This window comes from Falco peregrinus, chromosome 4 (assembly GCF_023634155.1).
Source record: "Falco peregrinus isolate bFalPer1 chromosome 4, bFalPer1.pri, whole genome shotgun sequence".
NCBI classification, from domain to species: Eukaryota; Metazoa; Chordata; class Aves; order Falconiformes; family Falconidae; genus Falco; species Falco peregrinus.
In genome coordinates, this window is record NC_073724.1 from 72,211,307 (window position 1) to 72,222,422 (window position 11,116).

At 37.9% G+C, this 11,116-nt stretch overlaps 1 long non-coding RNA gene across 1 annotated transcript; it reads left to right on the top strand.

Moving 5' to 3' along the window:
• Nucleotides 1-830: 830 nt before the first annotated feature.
• On the top strand, nt 831-10,913 carry LOC129784377 (uncharacterized). The gene is made up of 3 exons (XR_008747041.1): nt 831-5,967; nt 7,266-7,344; nt 7,924-10,913. It is a non-coding gene; the product is annotated as an uncharacterized LOC129784377 (long non-coding RNA).
• The last annotated feature ends 203 nt before the right edge of the window (nt 10,914-11,116 follow it).

Here is an 11,116-nt window from a genome sequence, read left to right on the forward strand (position 1 = left end):
TATGTAAAATTATGATACTTGTAATGATAATGCATAATTTTTCCAGCTATTTACATTTTTACAGTAAAGCCCATTGTAGACCTATTTGTTGCTCATTAGAATAACAACATAACTGTGACTGGATCATGTACTAGTCCGTGGCATTTCACTGCCAAACTCATCTGCAAGATCTAACCTAGGAGAAAACTTGAAGAACACCTCCATTCACCAGAGAAATTTTATTTATGAAATATTCTTTTGTCCTCTCTTTTATTATTACTCCCTTTATCTAGAAGTAAAATATTTGCTTGAGATACAGATGACATAATTCAAGGCTCTCACTGCGTAACTGGATCTACTCCAAGGATATTCCTGCATGTTTCCCTCCTTTTTGACACTGCTGACAAGGTTCTGGATTTATTTACTTTGATTATATTTTTGTGAATAACCCTCAGCTATCCTCATCTTTATTCCTCAGTAAACCATTCTTTTGATTAGGCTATCAAAGAGAAGAATGGTTTCTTCCTTTGGGAGGGTTTTGTCCAGAGTCAAAGAACTCTACAGAAATTATAAATAAGAATATACTATTCTTGATCTGTGGGATTTATTATTGTATTACAGTACTCCATGGCTTTTTCTGCAATGTTTTCAAGTAGCATTTGCATATGTTTATTCTGGGGAAAATAATGCTGATGGCTGATAAAATGCCTTGTTTACTAGCTGCTTTTTTTTTTTTTTTTTCTTAAAAAGGAAGTGACAAAACTGTTTTCTAAACAGAGGAGTTACACTTTCCCTATTGTTTGTCTTTATGTCTCCTTGAAAGCCTTGAATGATAAAGAACCTGAAAGATAGAAATATCTGACATTAAAAATTTAGAAATATCAGATCCACTGGACATCTTATGTGGATGATAAAACATGCATATTTTAAAAATTATAATATGTTCATGTTTCTGAACATAAAGAGAAACACAAACCTCTGTTACAAAGAAACACTGCTAACTCAGTGCGTGAAGAGAACTGGGGGAAATGGCAGAGAGTCTTTTTATTACAAACATTCAGTCTTCCAGATGCACAGCAGTCACAAGTGGTTCTTTTAGCTGCTTCCACCCCTACCAGCCTCTCACTCTCACCCCATGCCTGCCCCACTTCTGGATGATTTTCTCTGCTCTTCTTGCTATGCTTTTATTTTTAAAAATCATCACTTCTGGATGATTTTCTCCGCTCTTCTTGCTATGCTTTTATTTTTAAAAATCAGTATCTCCAAGTAAAATTCATGGTGTTTGTCAGCCTGCTTCTTCGAACCCTGCTTTTATTACATTTGGTACCTTGCCCATTTTGAAGATCAGGGTAGAGATTTCTTTATGTATTATATTATATGACCTTGAAAATGTCTTATACTCAGTTCCCCTCTTTTTCAAAATGACCTGCATTTGGCATCATAACAGCACCTCAATGTAACGTACATTGGCCTGCTGTCAGAACTGGAGGGAAGGTACAATGCCTGTCAATTATGATTTCCTCTGCCTTTTGTTGATGAAGCAAGTCTCCAAACACTTTCTGAATAAATCCACTGAGATTACCTTTTCTGAATTCTCTCTCTATTATTTAATTCATATCTCCCTTCTGTGTAAATTTTCAATGTTATCCAGCCGGGCTGGCTTTTCTTTTTTTTTATTACAGTACTTTTCTGTTTTGTAGAATATTCCAGCTTCAGGCATCTCACAACCTTGATCTTTTACCATTGCAATTATACTTGATGTATTTTATTTAGAAATTTAAGTTTTGCCCTTTTTTCATTGTTGCAAGACTTAGGAAACAAGTTATTTTCTTCATTCACAGCAGCTGTGATTCCATAACAACTGTTCAGCTGAAAAAAAGTCTCCCTTTTAAAAAGTAAATATCTATATTATATCCATCTATAAAGATGGACAAAGTTATGTTCTGCCTTCTGTTTTGGAATATATGTAAGTAAAGAGAAACAGGGATATAATTAATCTTTAAACCTCTTTGAGTAATTAAGTAAACAGTCAACATTTTCAAAACTTGAAGAGGGTCAATTTACAACAAAAGTATTTGCAACAGAGAAGAAAAAATTGATCATCAGTAAAATTTAGTCTTTAAAGGCTGATGATACATTCCAAATCATTCTTCTAGTCTGAAGAACAGATATTTAAGAAAAAGGATTTTTACATTTATTTCTTGAGAACTTTTAGTATCCAGACGCTTTTGACAATAGTTCTTACATTTTGATGGACTGATGAAACACCTTCTTTTCAGCCAAATTCTGTCCCTTATGGCTGATTTGATCTTATCAGTGAATCTTTAAATGTACTTTTTTGCCTTGATACTAGATCTTGGCTTTTTTTGAGACCATTTGGTAAATGCATTTCTCTTATCTATGTGGCACAGTTGCTAAGTTATTTGAATGGATATAGGTTGTAAATTCTAGCCTGCAATGCTAATATTCAGAAAAGGATGATTATGAGTTTTCATTTGCTGTAGAGATATTAGGCTTCACAGCAGGACTTCTGCAGGTAAAACCTACTTGTTTTGATATCCTTGAATGAGAAAAAATGCTTTCACTGAGCAGCAAGGATAAACCATCACTTTCTGAGGGAGCGATTGATTTTTCAGATGTAAAGTGAATGAGTGATGGTTACCCTGAATCTACTAAGCTTCCTTAAGTAATTTGTGAAAGAACTATAGGAAAAACATGCATGTATATGCACATATATGGACCTGGACTGAAATTATTAAAAAAATTTCAGTGCTGTCTGCCTTTTTTATAAAAATATTGTTATGGGGTGAGAGGCACCCAAAAACACTGCTCAGGTAAATAAGACATTGAGAACCACTGCCCAGCTCAGAACTCTCCACTGGGAAAACAAACGAGGCACAAAAAATCATTTTGGAGAGGCTTACCAAAACCCTTGGTAGTATGCAGCTATGTACAGGAAATAACAAAAAGAAGTACAAATTAATTCTCAAGATATCTACATTCTTATAACATGTTTGAAGTGGGAGACCAAAAGGTAGTAGTAAATACAGTGTTGTATGAGAGTTTGTATTCTGTGCAGAAAGTGTATGTTTTGTAGGACAGAGACCTTGGAATAGAAATCATAATCAACCCGCTATACCTATGTTCATTCATAAACAAATTTTAAATCATAGAATCAATTAGGTTGGAAAGAACCTTTAAGATCATCGAGTTGAACAGTTAACGTAACACTACTGTGTCCACCACTAAACCGTGTCCCTAAGTGCCACATCTATACATCTTTTAAATACCTCCAGGGGTGGTGACTCATTCACTTCTCTGGACAGCTTGTTCCAACGCGTGACAACCTTCTTAGTGAAGAAATTTTTCCTAATAGCCAGTCTAAGACCTTATGCAATTGAGTGTTGTGGTTCTGTCCTTGTGGCCACCTCAACCCTAAATTCCTCCATGGCACATCTGCTTCATGACTTCCTATTAAAAAAAAAAAAGAGTATTTGATTAGGACAGTTTGCAGTGATGTAACACTGTAATAGAGCATTGCCATTGCTGGTAACAGGCCGAGCTTTGTACTGAGTCTGCAAGGCCTCAGGGCTGACGCTTGACAGACCTGCTCTGTCTGAACTTCTGTTGACCTGCCTGCAGGTTTGGTTTGCTTGGTTTAGCTGTGACAGGAATTTTCTTAATTGATCAGGTGCCTACAGCTGATTTACTTTATTTTTAAAACAGTACAACCATGGTTGTAATAAGTAGTTACTCTGTATAGAATGAGATATATACAGCCCTAATACAGTGGCATTGTGTAGAGAAACACAGGTATGGTAGGACAGGAGAGACCTGAAGAAGTGGGGACACAGGGGACACAGGATGTGGTGTAGAGGAGCTCAGGCACAGGAGTGATAAGAGATGGGCTCTTGGCACTGGAGGTACCACAACTGTGAGAAATTCTCCCATGGTGGGTTAAAGACCTGGACCTGGGCAACATTGGTTTTAGGGGTAACAGGAAAAAAAAATATCTGACATATGTAAAGGGAGCCATATGTAGTTAATTTGGACATAACATCGAGCTACAAACCAAAGAAGAAAGAGCAAGGCTGTAGAAGCATAAACATGTCAAAATGGCTCCAACTGGACCCTTAGAGGAAGGGAGACCCATCAACGTGAACATCACAGTCCTCCCTGTAAAGGACTCTAGAGGCTCACAACTCAGTGTCAAACCCCTCACCTCCAACACACACACACACACACGAATAAAACCCACCAACCTTAGAGCCCAGAGGACCATCAAGAGCATGAGCACAGCACTGGGCATAGGAGCTGCATCTAAGAAGCATGTGCACAATGATTTTATCTGCATTCTTTCTTTTCGTTTTAATTTAACAATTAGATCTAGACTAATAATGATTAGACTCTTAATATTTCATGTATACTAACAATGAATTCTTGGCTTTAATTATATTTAAGGTGCTCTTACTGTTCTGGCCTTCAGCAGGATTTTGAGTGCAGCATGTTTAAGTATCCTGTAATTATTTCATATTACTTGATAACCATTGCACTATCAAGTCATTTTAGCAGTAAAGCGTGTATCTTACTGTCACCAATTTTAAAGAATTTGGGTTGAGTTATTTTATGTGGTTTGGGAAAAAAAAATTAACATAAGACTAAAAATAGTTTAATCAATAACCATCTTAAAGAAATGTTCATCAAGAAGTTTTCTTCCAAGATCTACAGAGACACTACTTGAAATCAAATTTAAAAAAAGAAAAAAGAAAAAAACCCAGACAAACAAACAAACAAACAAACCCCCACAAAAACAGGTTGTTCAGTAGAACCAGTAAAACAAACCAAAGTTAATGGAATTAGTTGGTACATTAAATTTATAAAGAGCAAGGTTGGTATTGATACTGAAATATGTAGAGCCTGGGTTTTTAAAAACTATTCTGTATTCAGTGCAATTAAAATCAGTGTAGATATGAATATGATATTAGATGTCACAAAAGACAAAGAAGCCACTAATATACTTTAAAGATACATTTTGAGTAAAATATATTTTGCAGGGAAAATATTTGGATTAATTAAGTATGTTCAAGGAGCTAGTCAGTAGGACCCCCTGGGAAACTGTCCTCCAGGACAAGGGAGCAGAACAGAGACGGCAGATTTTGAAGGATGTTTTTCATAGAGCTCAAGAGCTCTTGATCCCCTGGTGTAAGGAATCAGGAAAGGAAGGCAAGAGATCAGCATGGATGAGTCGAGACCTGTTGGTCAAACTGAAGGGCAAGAAGGAAACACACAGGCAATGGAAGCAGGGACAGGTATCCTGGGAAGAGTATAAGGACACTACTCAGTTTCAGCCAGAAAAGGAAGGTCAAAGAAAGTGTACCCCCTGCAATTAACACAACTAGCAAACTGCTGACAATGGATGATAAGAAGGTTGAGGTACTCAGCAGATTTGTTGCCTCAGTCTTCGCTGGAAACCTCTCTTCCCACACTTCTCAAGTGGATGGACCACAAGACAGGGACTGGAAGATTCAAGCCCCTCCCACTGTAAGAAAAGATCAGGTTCACGACCACCTGAGGAACTAGAAAATACATAAGTCTATGGGACCTGATGGGATGTGTCCCAGGTCCTGAGGGAATTGGCTGATGTAGCTACCAAGCCACTCTCCATGATACTTGAAAAGTCGGGGCAGTCAGGTGAAGACCCTGGTACCTGGAAAAAAGGAAACATTGCACCCATTTTTAAAAAGGGTAGAAAGAAGGACCCTGGGAACTACTGACCTGTCAGCTTCAGCTCTGCACATGTGAAGATCATGGAACAGATTCTCCTAGAAGCTATGCTAAGGCACACGAAGGTCACAGAGGTGATTTGAGACAGCCAGCACAGCTTCACAAAGGCTAAATCTTGCCTGCCCAACCTAGCGACCTTCTGTGATGGAGTCACTACATCAGTGGCAAAGGGAAGAGCTATGGATGGCATCTATCTGGACTTCGGTAAGGCCTTTAACATGGTCTCCCACAACATCCTTCTCTCTAAATTGCCAAGATATGGATTAGATGAGGGGACTGTTTGATGGATGAGGAATTGATTGAATGGTCACACCCAGTGGGTAGTGGTCTACAGCTCAATGTGCAGATGGAGATAAGTGATGAGTGGTGTCCCTCAGGGGTCTGTCTTGGGACCAGTACTGTTTAATATCTTAATCAATAGACATAGTCAGTGGGATCGGGTGCACCCTCAGCAAATGACCAATCTGAATGTTGAGGTTGACATGCCTGAGGGACAGGATGCCATACAGAGGGACCAGGAAAGCTCAAAAAGTGGGCCCATGTGAACCTTACAAGGTTCAGCAAGGCCTAGTGCAAGGTCCTGCACCTGGGACAAAGCATCACCCCATATCAATACAGGCAGGGGCTGAAGTGATGGAGAGCAGCCCTGCCAAGAAGGACTTGGGGGTACTGGTGGGTGAAAGCTGGCATATGTGCAGTTGCAGCCCAGAAAGCCAGCCATATCCTGGGATGCATCAAAAGAAACATGGCCAGCAGGTCAAGGGAGGTGATTCTGCCCCTCTACTATGCTCTGGTGAGACCCCACCTGGAGTACTGCATCCAGCTCTGGGGTCTTCAGGACAGAGAAGACATGGACCTGCTGGAGCAGGTCCAAAGGAGGCCCACAAAAATGATCAGAGGGCTGGAACACCTCTCCTATAAGGAAAAACAGAGAGTTGGGTTGTTCAGCCTGGAGAAGAGAAGGCTCCAGGGAGACCTTATTGTGGCCTTTCAGTATTTACAGGGGGTTTATAAGAAAGATGGGGACAAAACTTTTAGCAGGGTCTGTTGTGATAGGACAATGGCTAGAGCTTTTAAACTAAAGAAGAGTAGATTTATATTAGATATAAAGAAGAAATTCTTTAGGATGAGGTGGTGAAACACTGAAACAGGTTTCCCAGAGAGGTAGTATATGCCTCATCCCTGGAAACATTCCAGGTGAGGTTGGATGGGGCTCTGAGCAGATGGATCTAGTTGAAGGTGTCCCTGCTCATTGCAGGGGGGGTTGGACTATATGATCTTTAAGGTCCCTTCCAACCCAAACTGTTCCATGATTCTATGACTATCTTATCAGATGATTTTGGGTACGTCAATGTGTCATTTACTAAATGATAGTAAAACAGTATTTTATTATTTTCATTGCATTAAAATACTTTATAAACAGAGGTATTGCTTTTATAAAAATCTATGAATATTAGACAAATAGTTCAGAGTTTTCCTTTTCTTTTTTTTTGGTGTTGCAGAAAAATTTGGATATTCTGAACCAAATTATGTCCTCTGTTTCACGCAAAGCATCAAGAGTCGCTATGAATACTCCACAAGGTAAAATTGAGTTCCATTTTATAAGAATGTGCAGCACAAGCTATAAAGATAATACATTCACCTTCGCTAGAAGTAATGGTTGCATTCTAGGTATGCAATTATTTACAATACATGATTTATAAAGACACATTTAAAAAAAAAAGAGAAAATATTTCTCAGTTCTTTTTAGTCTTCACTAAGTTGTAAACACCAATTCCCCTAAAGTTACTTCTGAAAAAAACAGAAAGAAGAGCTTTAAAACATAGCTCGTGGGTTTTTTTTTTATGTAAACATGGCTACATAAAATATTTTCAGATTTTTACAGCTCCTAATTGTTTCACTATGCTATCTAACAGCTATTCAGATTTATCAATCTCTTTCCAAAACCCATACAATATTTGTTTTAGTTAGCATGTCTTTTACTTTTCACTGAATAAGTCTGTGGGGGTGTGTGGGGTGTGTGGGATCACAACACTGTATAAATAGGGGATACCAACATCTAGATTAATGGGGATTAATGAGGACTGTCGTAGAAATGTAAAAACAATAAATATACTTAGTCGAAATAGTACTTTATCTGATTTTCTTGTTCTCTCACAGATACCTTCCTCTCCATGTCCACAGTGAATAGGAGAAGAAATAATGGGCTTAAGTGAAGCAACAGAAATTTTGACTGGACATTAGGAAAACTGGAAGAGATTGCCCAAAGGATATTATGAGTCTCCAAAACTGAAGGACTTTGAAGGCAGCCTAAAAATATATTTGACAGGCATGAAATAGCTAAGTCTGATCATGCTACGAAGCAAAATCAGACACTCTACAGTTCTTTTCCAGCTGGACTGTATAATGCTGTGTCATTTACCTTTGATCTACTCTATGCTGGTCTGGGAATGCCAGTTTCATGGGACAGCTGCAGATCAGTCCATGAGAAATGCTGTGTTTCTTTGTTTGCTTCCTATTTAACTTCAGCCTTTTTTTGGAATAAACCCAAATTTTAGAAAGCTTCCCATGAAATTCAAACCCTATTATTGAGTCAGATTTAGTTCAGAACTTATGTCTAACACCTTCTAGGGCAGTAGCATTCCACAGTCTCGTTAGTTTTAGGCTTCAGAAACACTTCAGAAATCTTCCCAAGCCCACAGTTGCTTTGACATTATTTTCTCAGCAGCTACACAGCAAATAGAGTTTTTTGTTTCTATTTAAGAACATCAGGGACAGTGTGACAGGAAATCAAGAAGTTTATGATTAACAAAGGGTCATCTTAACCACAAAAAAAGACAAATGAAAACAAATTTCAACAACAGCAATCTCTTGGTTTTAGAGAAGCAGTCTGTGGAGTTACATTCTTTTATAAAAAAGCAAAATAAAGACAATGGCACTCTCAAGTATAAATTTATTCTGCTTTTTGTTCATCTAGAAGCCCATGCTACAGTCTTGATTCTGGTAGTGATGCATGCGTCACTGAACTGATACTTTGCTAAGAAAAGTACCTGTATTATTATTTTTAAGGGCTGTCATTCTTTATTTCAGTCAGAAAAAAATCAAGTTTTCAAGATTCTTTTTCTAAAATCCAGCAGTAAAATATTACAGAATTGATCAAAGTAATCATCAATAGTACTGTAGAGAAACTTTTTTTTTCCACAGGCAAGGTGCCAATGTAGTTTTTCAAATGTAAGGGTTATTTTGTTCTTTTGTTGGTTTTTTTTGTGTGTGTCTTGGTATTAATGTTTTCTCTGACACTTGAACAGTTCTGCCATGTAACATTTTGACAGACATGTTAAACTGGAGATTACAAAGTGAAATCTCTGAGAATGCCACACAAAAAGAATTAGTTATGCTGAAGGCTTCACTTTGCTTCACTTAGACAAAATAAATTGGAAGGCTGTTATGTAGATTGTATGCACATTTCTCAGATGTCTTCACAAGAGAGATGAAGAAGCATGCAAAGAGTAATCATTGATGCATGAAGTTCATACAGTTTGCAGGTATGCTGCTATCTGATCAACATCTCTTTTCACAGTGGTAAGATTTGTAAACATTATATTTATTTCTGTACATACAGATACATGTAGACACAGAGGTGTGTAATAAGTCGTGTTTTTCTAAGAAAACAGTAGCACAGCATCTTTTTAAGACTGATGATGAACTCTAATATGTGTAGTGATAGCAGTTTGCAACCTCAATCATGATGGCATTTGTATACTTGACTTTGCAATTTTTCTCATTAGTCTTACGTACTTATTTTTATCTTGGGAGCACTAATGCAAACATGTAAATAAATATAAACAATGTTTAAATACAGCCTCCTGTTCTAGTAGAGGGTACTATTTGTGAATTCAAAATGTTTAGCTCTACTAAATAAGATATAAAGCACATGCAGTGAATATTAAGCACAGAATACCATTAAAAGCCTGTGTCAAAGAATGCAGTAGCAAAAACGTTTCTGCCGTTCTTTAGTTTTGGCTTCTGGTGGCTGAATAAAGGGCAGATAGTGTTCTGACCCAGCACAGAAGGAAATGAAAGGAATAGAGTGAAAAGTCTGGTGGGTTTTCCAGCATTATGAGTTTTCCATCATCATACCACTTCAGTCATCATGAGCAGGGTGTTCACAAGCCAATATGTAAATCTACTTCACTAGAAGCAGTATTGTGTTAAAAGATGTTACAACATGAGGGGTTAACCAGCCTGCATGTATGTAGAGATCGCAACCATGGCTGGATCTCTATCAGGAGGTAGACAAACTTAACTTATCCCAGAAGTGGGCCCAGAGGGGTAAAAGTAAAATAACAGACAGTTTCATTTCAAAGATGATCCATGTCAGGGAGTTCGGATTCAGCCAGGTGTGCCCTGAAAGGGTCCAGTATCTCATAAGAAGTTCATGTTGAGAATTCAGCCTGTTTAGGAAAGGAAAAGTACATGCCACATGGGAAGTTCTCAGAGAGAGAGGCTACATTTTGGATAAAAATTAAGAGCTTTTTATTTCATAGAGAAATAATAGGGCATAGAACATCACCACTTCAAGCAGCCAATAGATGCTGTTCATTTCTATTTCACCTGGGGCAGCCAAAAGTTTACTTTCTTTCAGACCATTTTTTTTTGTTGTTGCTTTTTGTTTTTTCTAGACTGCTTTCCTGTTCTTGCAGTTAGAACAGCCAATGGCAGGTACAGATTCTTATTTTGTCAGGATGTTTTACCCTCTATTACATAGTAATTTTTCACCTTTTCAAAAGATAAGTTATTATAGTTCCTTAATTTCGCAGTTCCAGTGTGTCCAGTTTCTAGGTACCGAGGTGTACTTCAAAGATGCCAGCTGCACTTTTCAGGGATGGTTCTGGTTCCCAGGCCTAGTTCCCAGGCTCACAGCTCCCAGGCTGGCAGGCAGTTTCTCTGTAAGTGTTTCAGCAGGCAGTTTCTTCTGTTCAGTAAATTTCCCCTTCTGACAAGGTCTCCTATTTGGCTGCTCACCTCAGAGGTAGAGAGAGAAAGGAGGTGTAATTTCAAGATCCACGTTATTTGTGTTATAGAACTTTCCTACCCCTTTCTGTAAATGTCTCAATCCAGACAGCATTCCTGACACTGGGAAGAATGCAGAAAAAATACTTGACAAAATAAACAAGGATGAACCTGGACTTTATGCATTATTGTTTCACTGTGTTCAAATGACCTTACAGGTACAGAAAGGCTTAAAACTTCAGCCTAACTGTAATTCATTATTCAGTAGTTAATCATATTAAAATTGTACTGGAGTGAGGGAAAAAAAAAATCCTTTATTTTGTTGGGGTTTTTTCGTTAT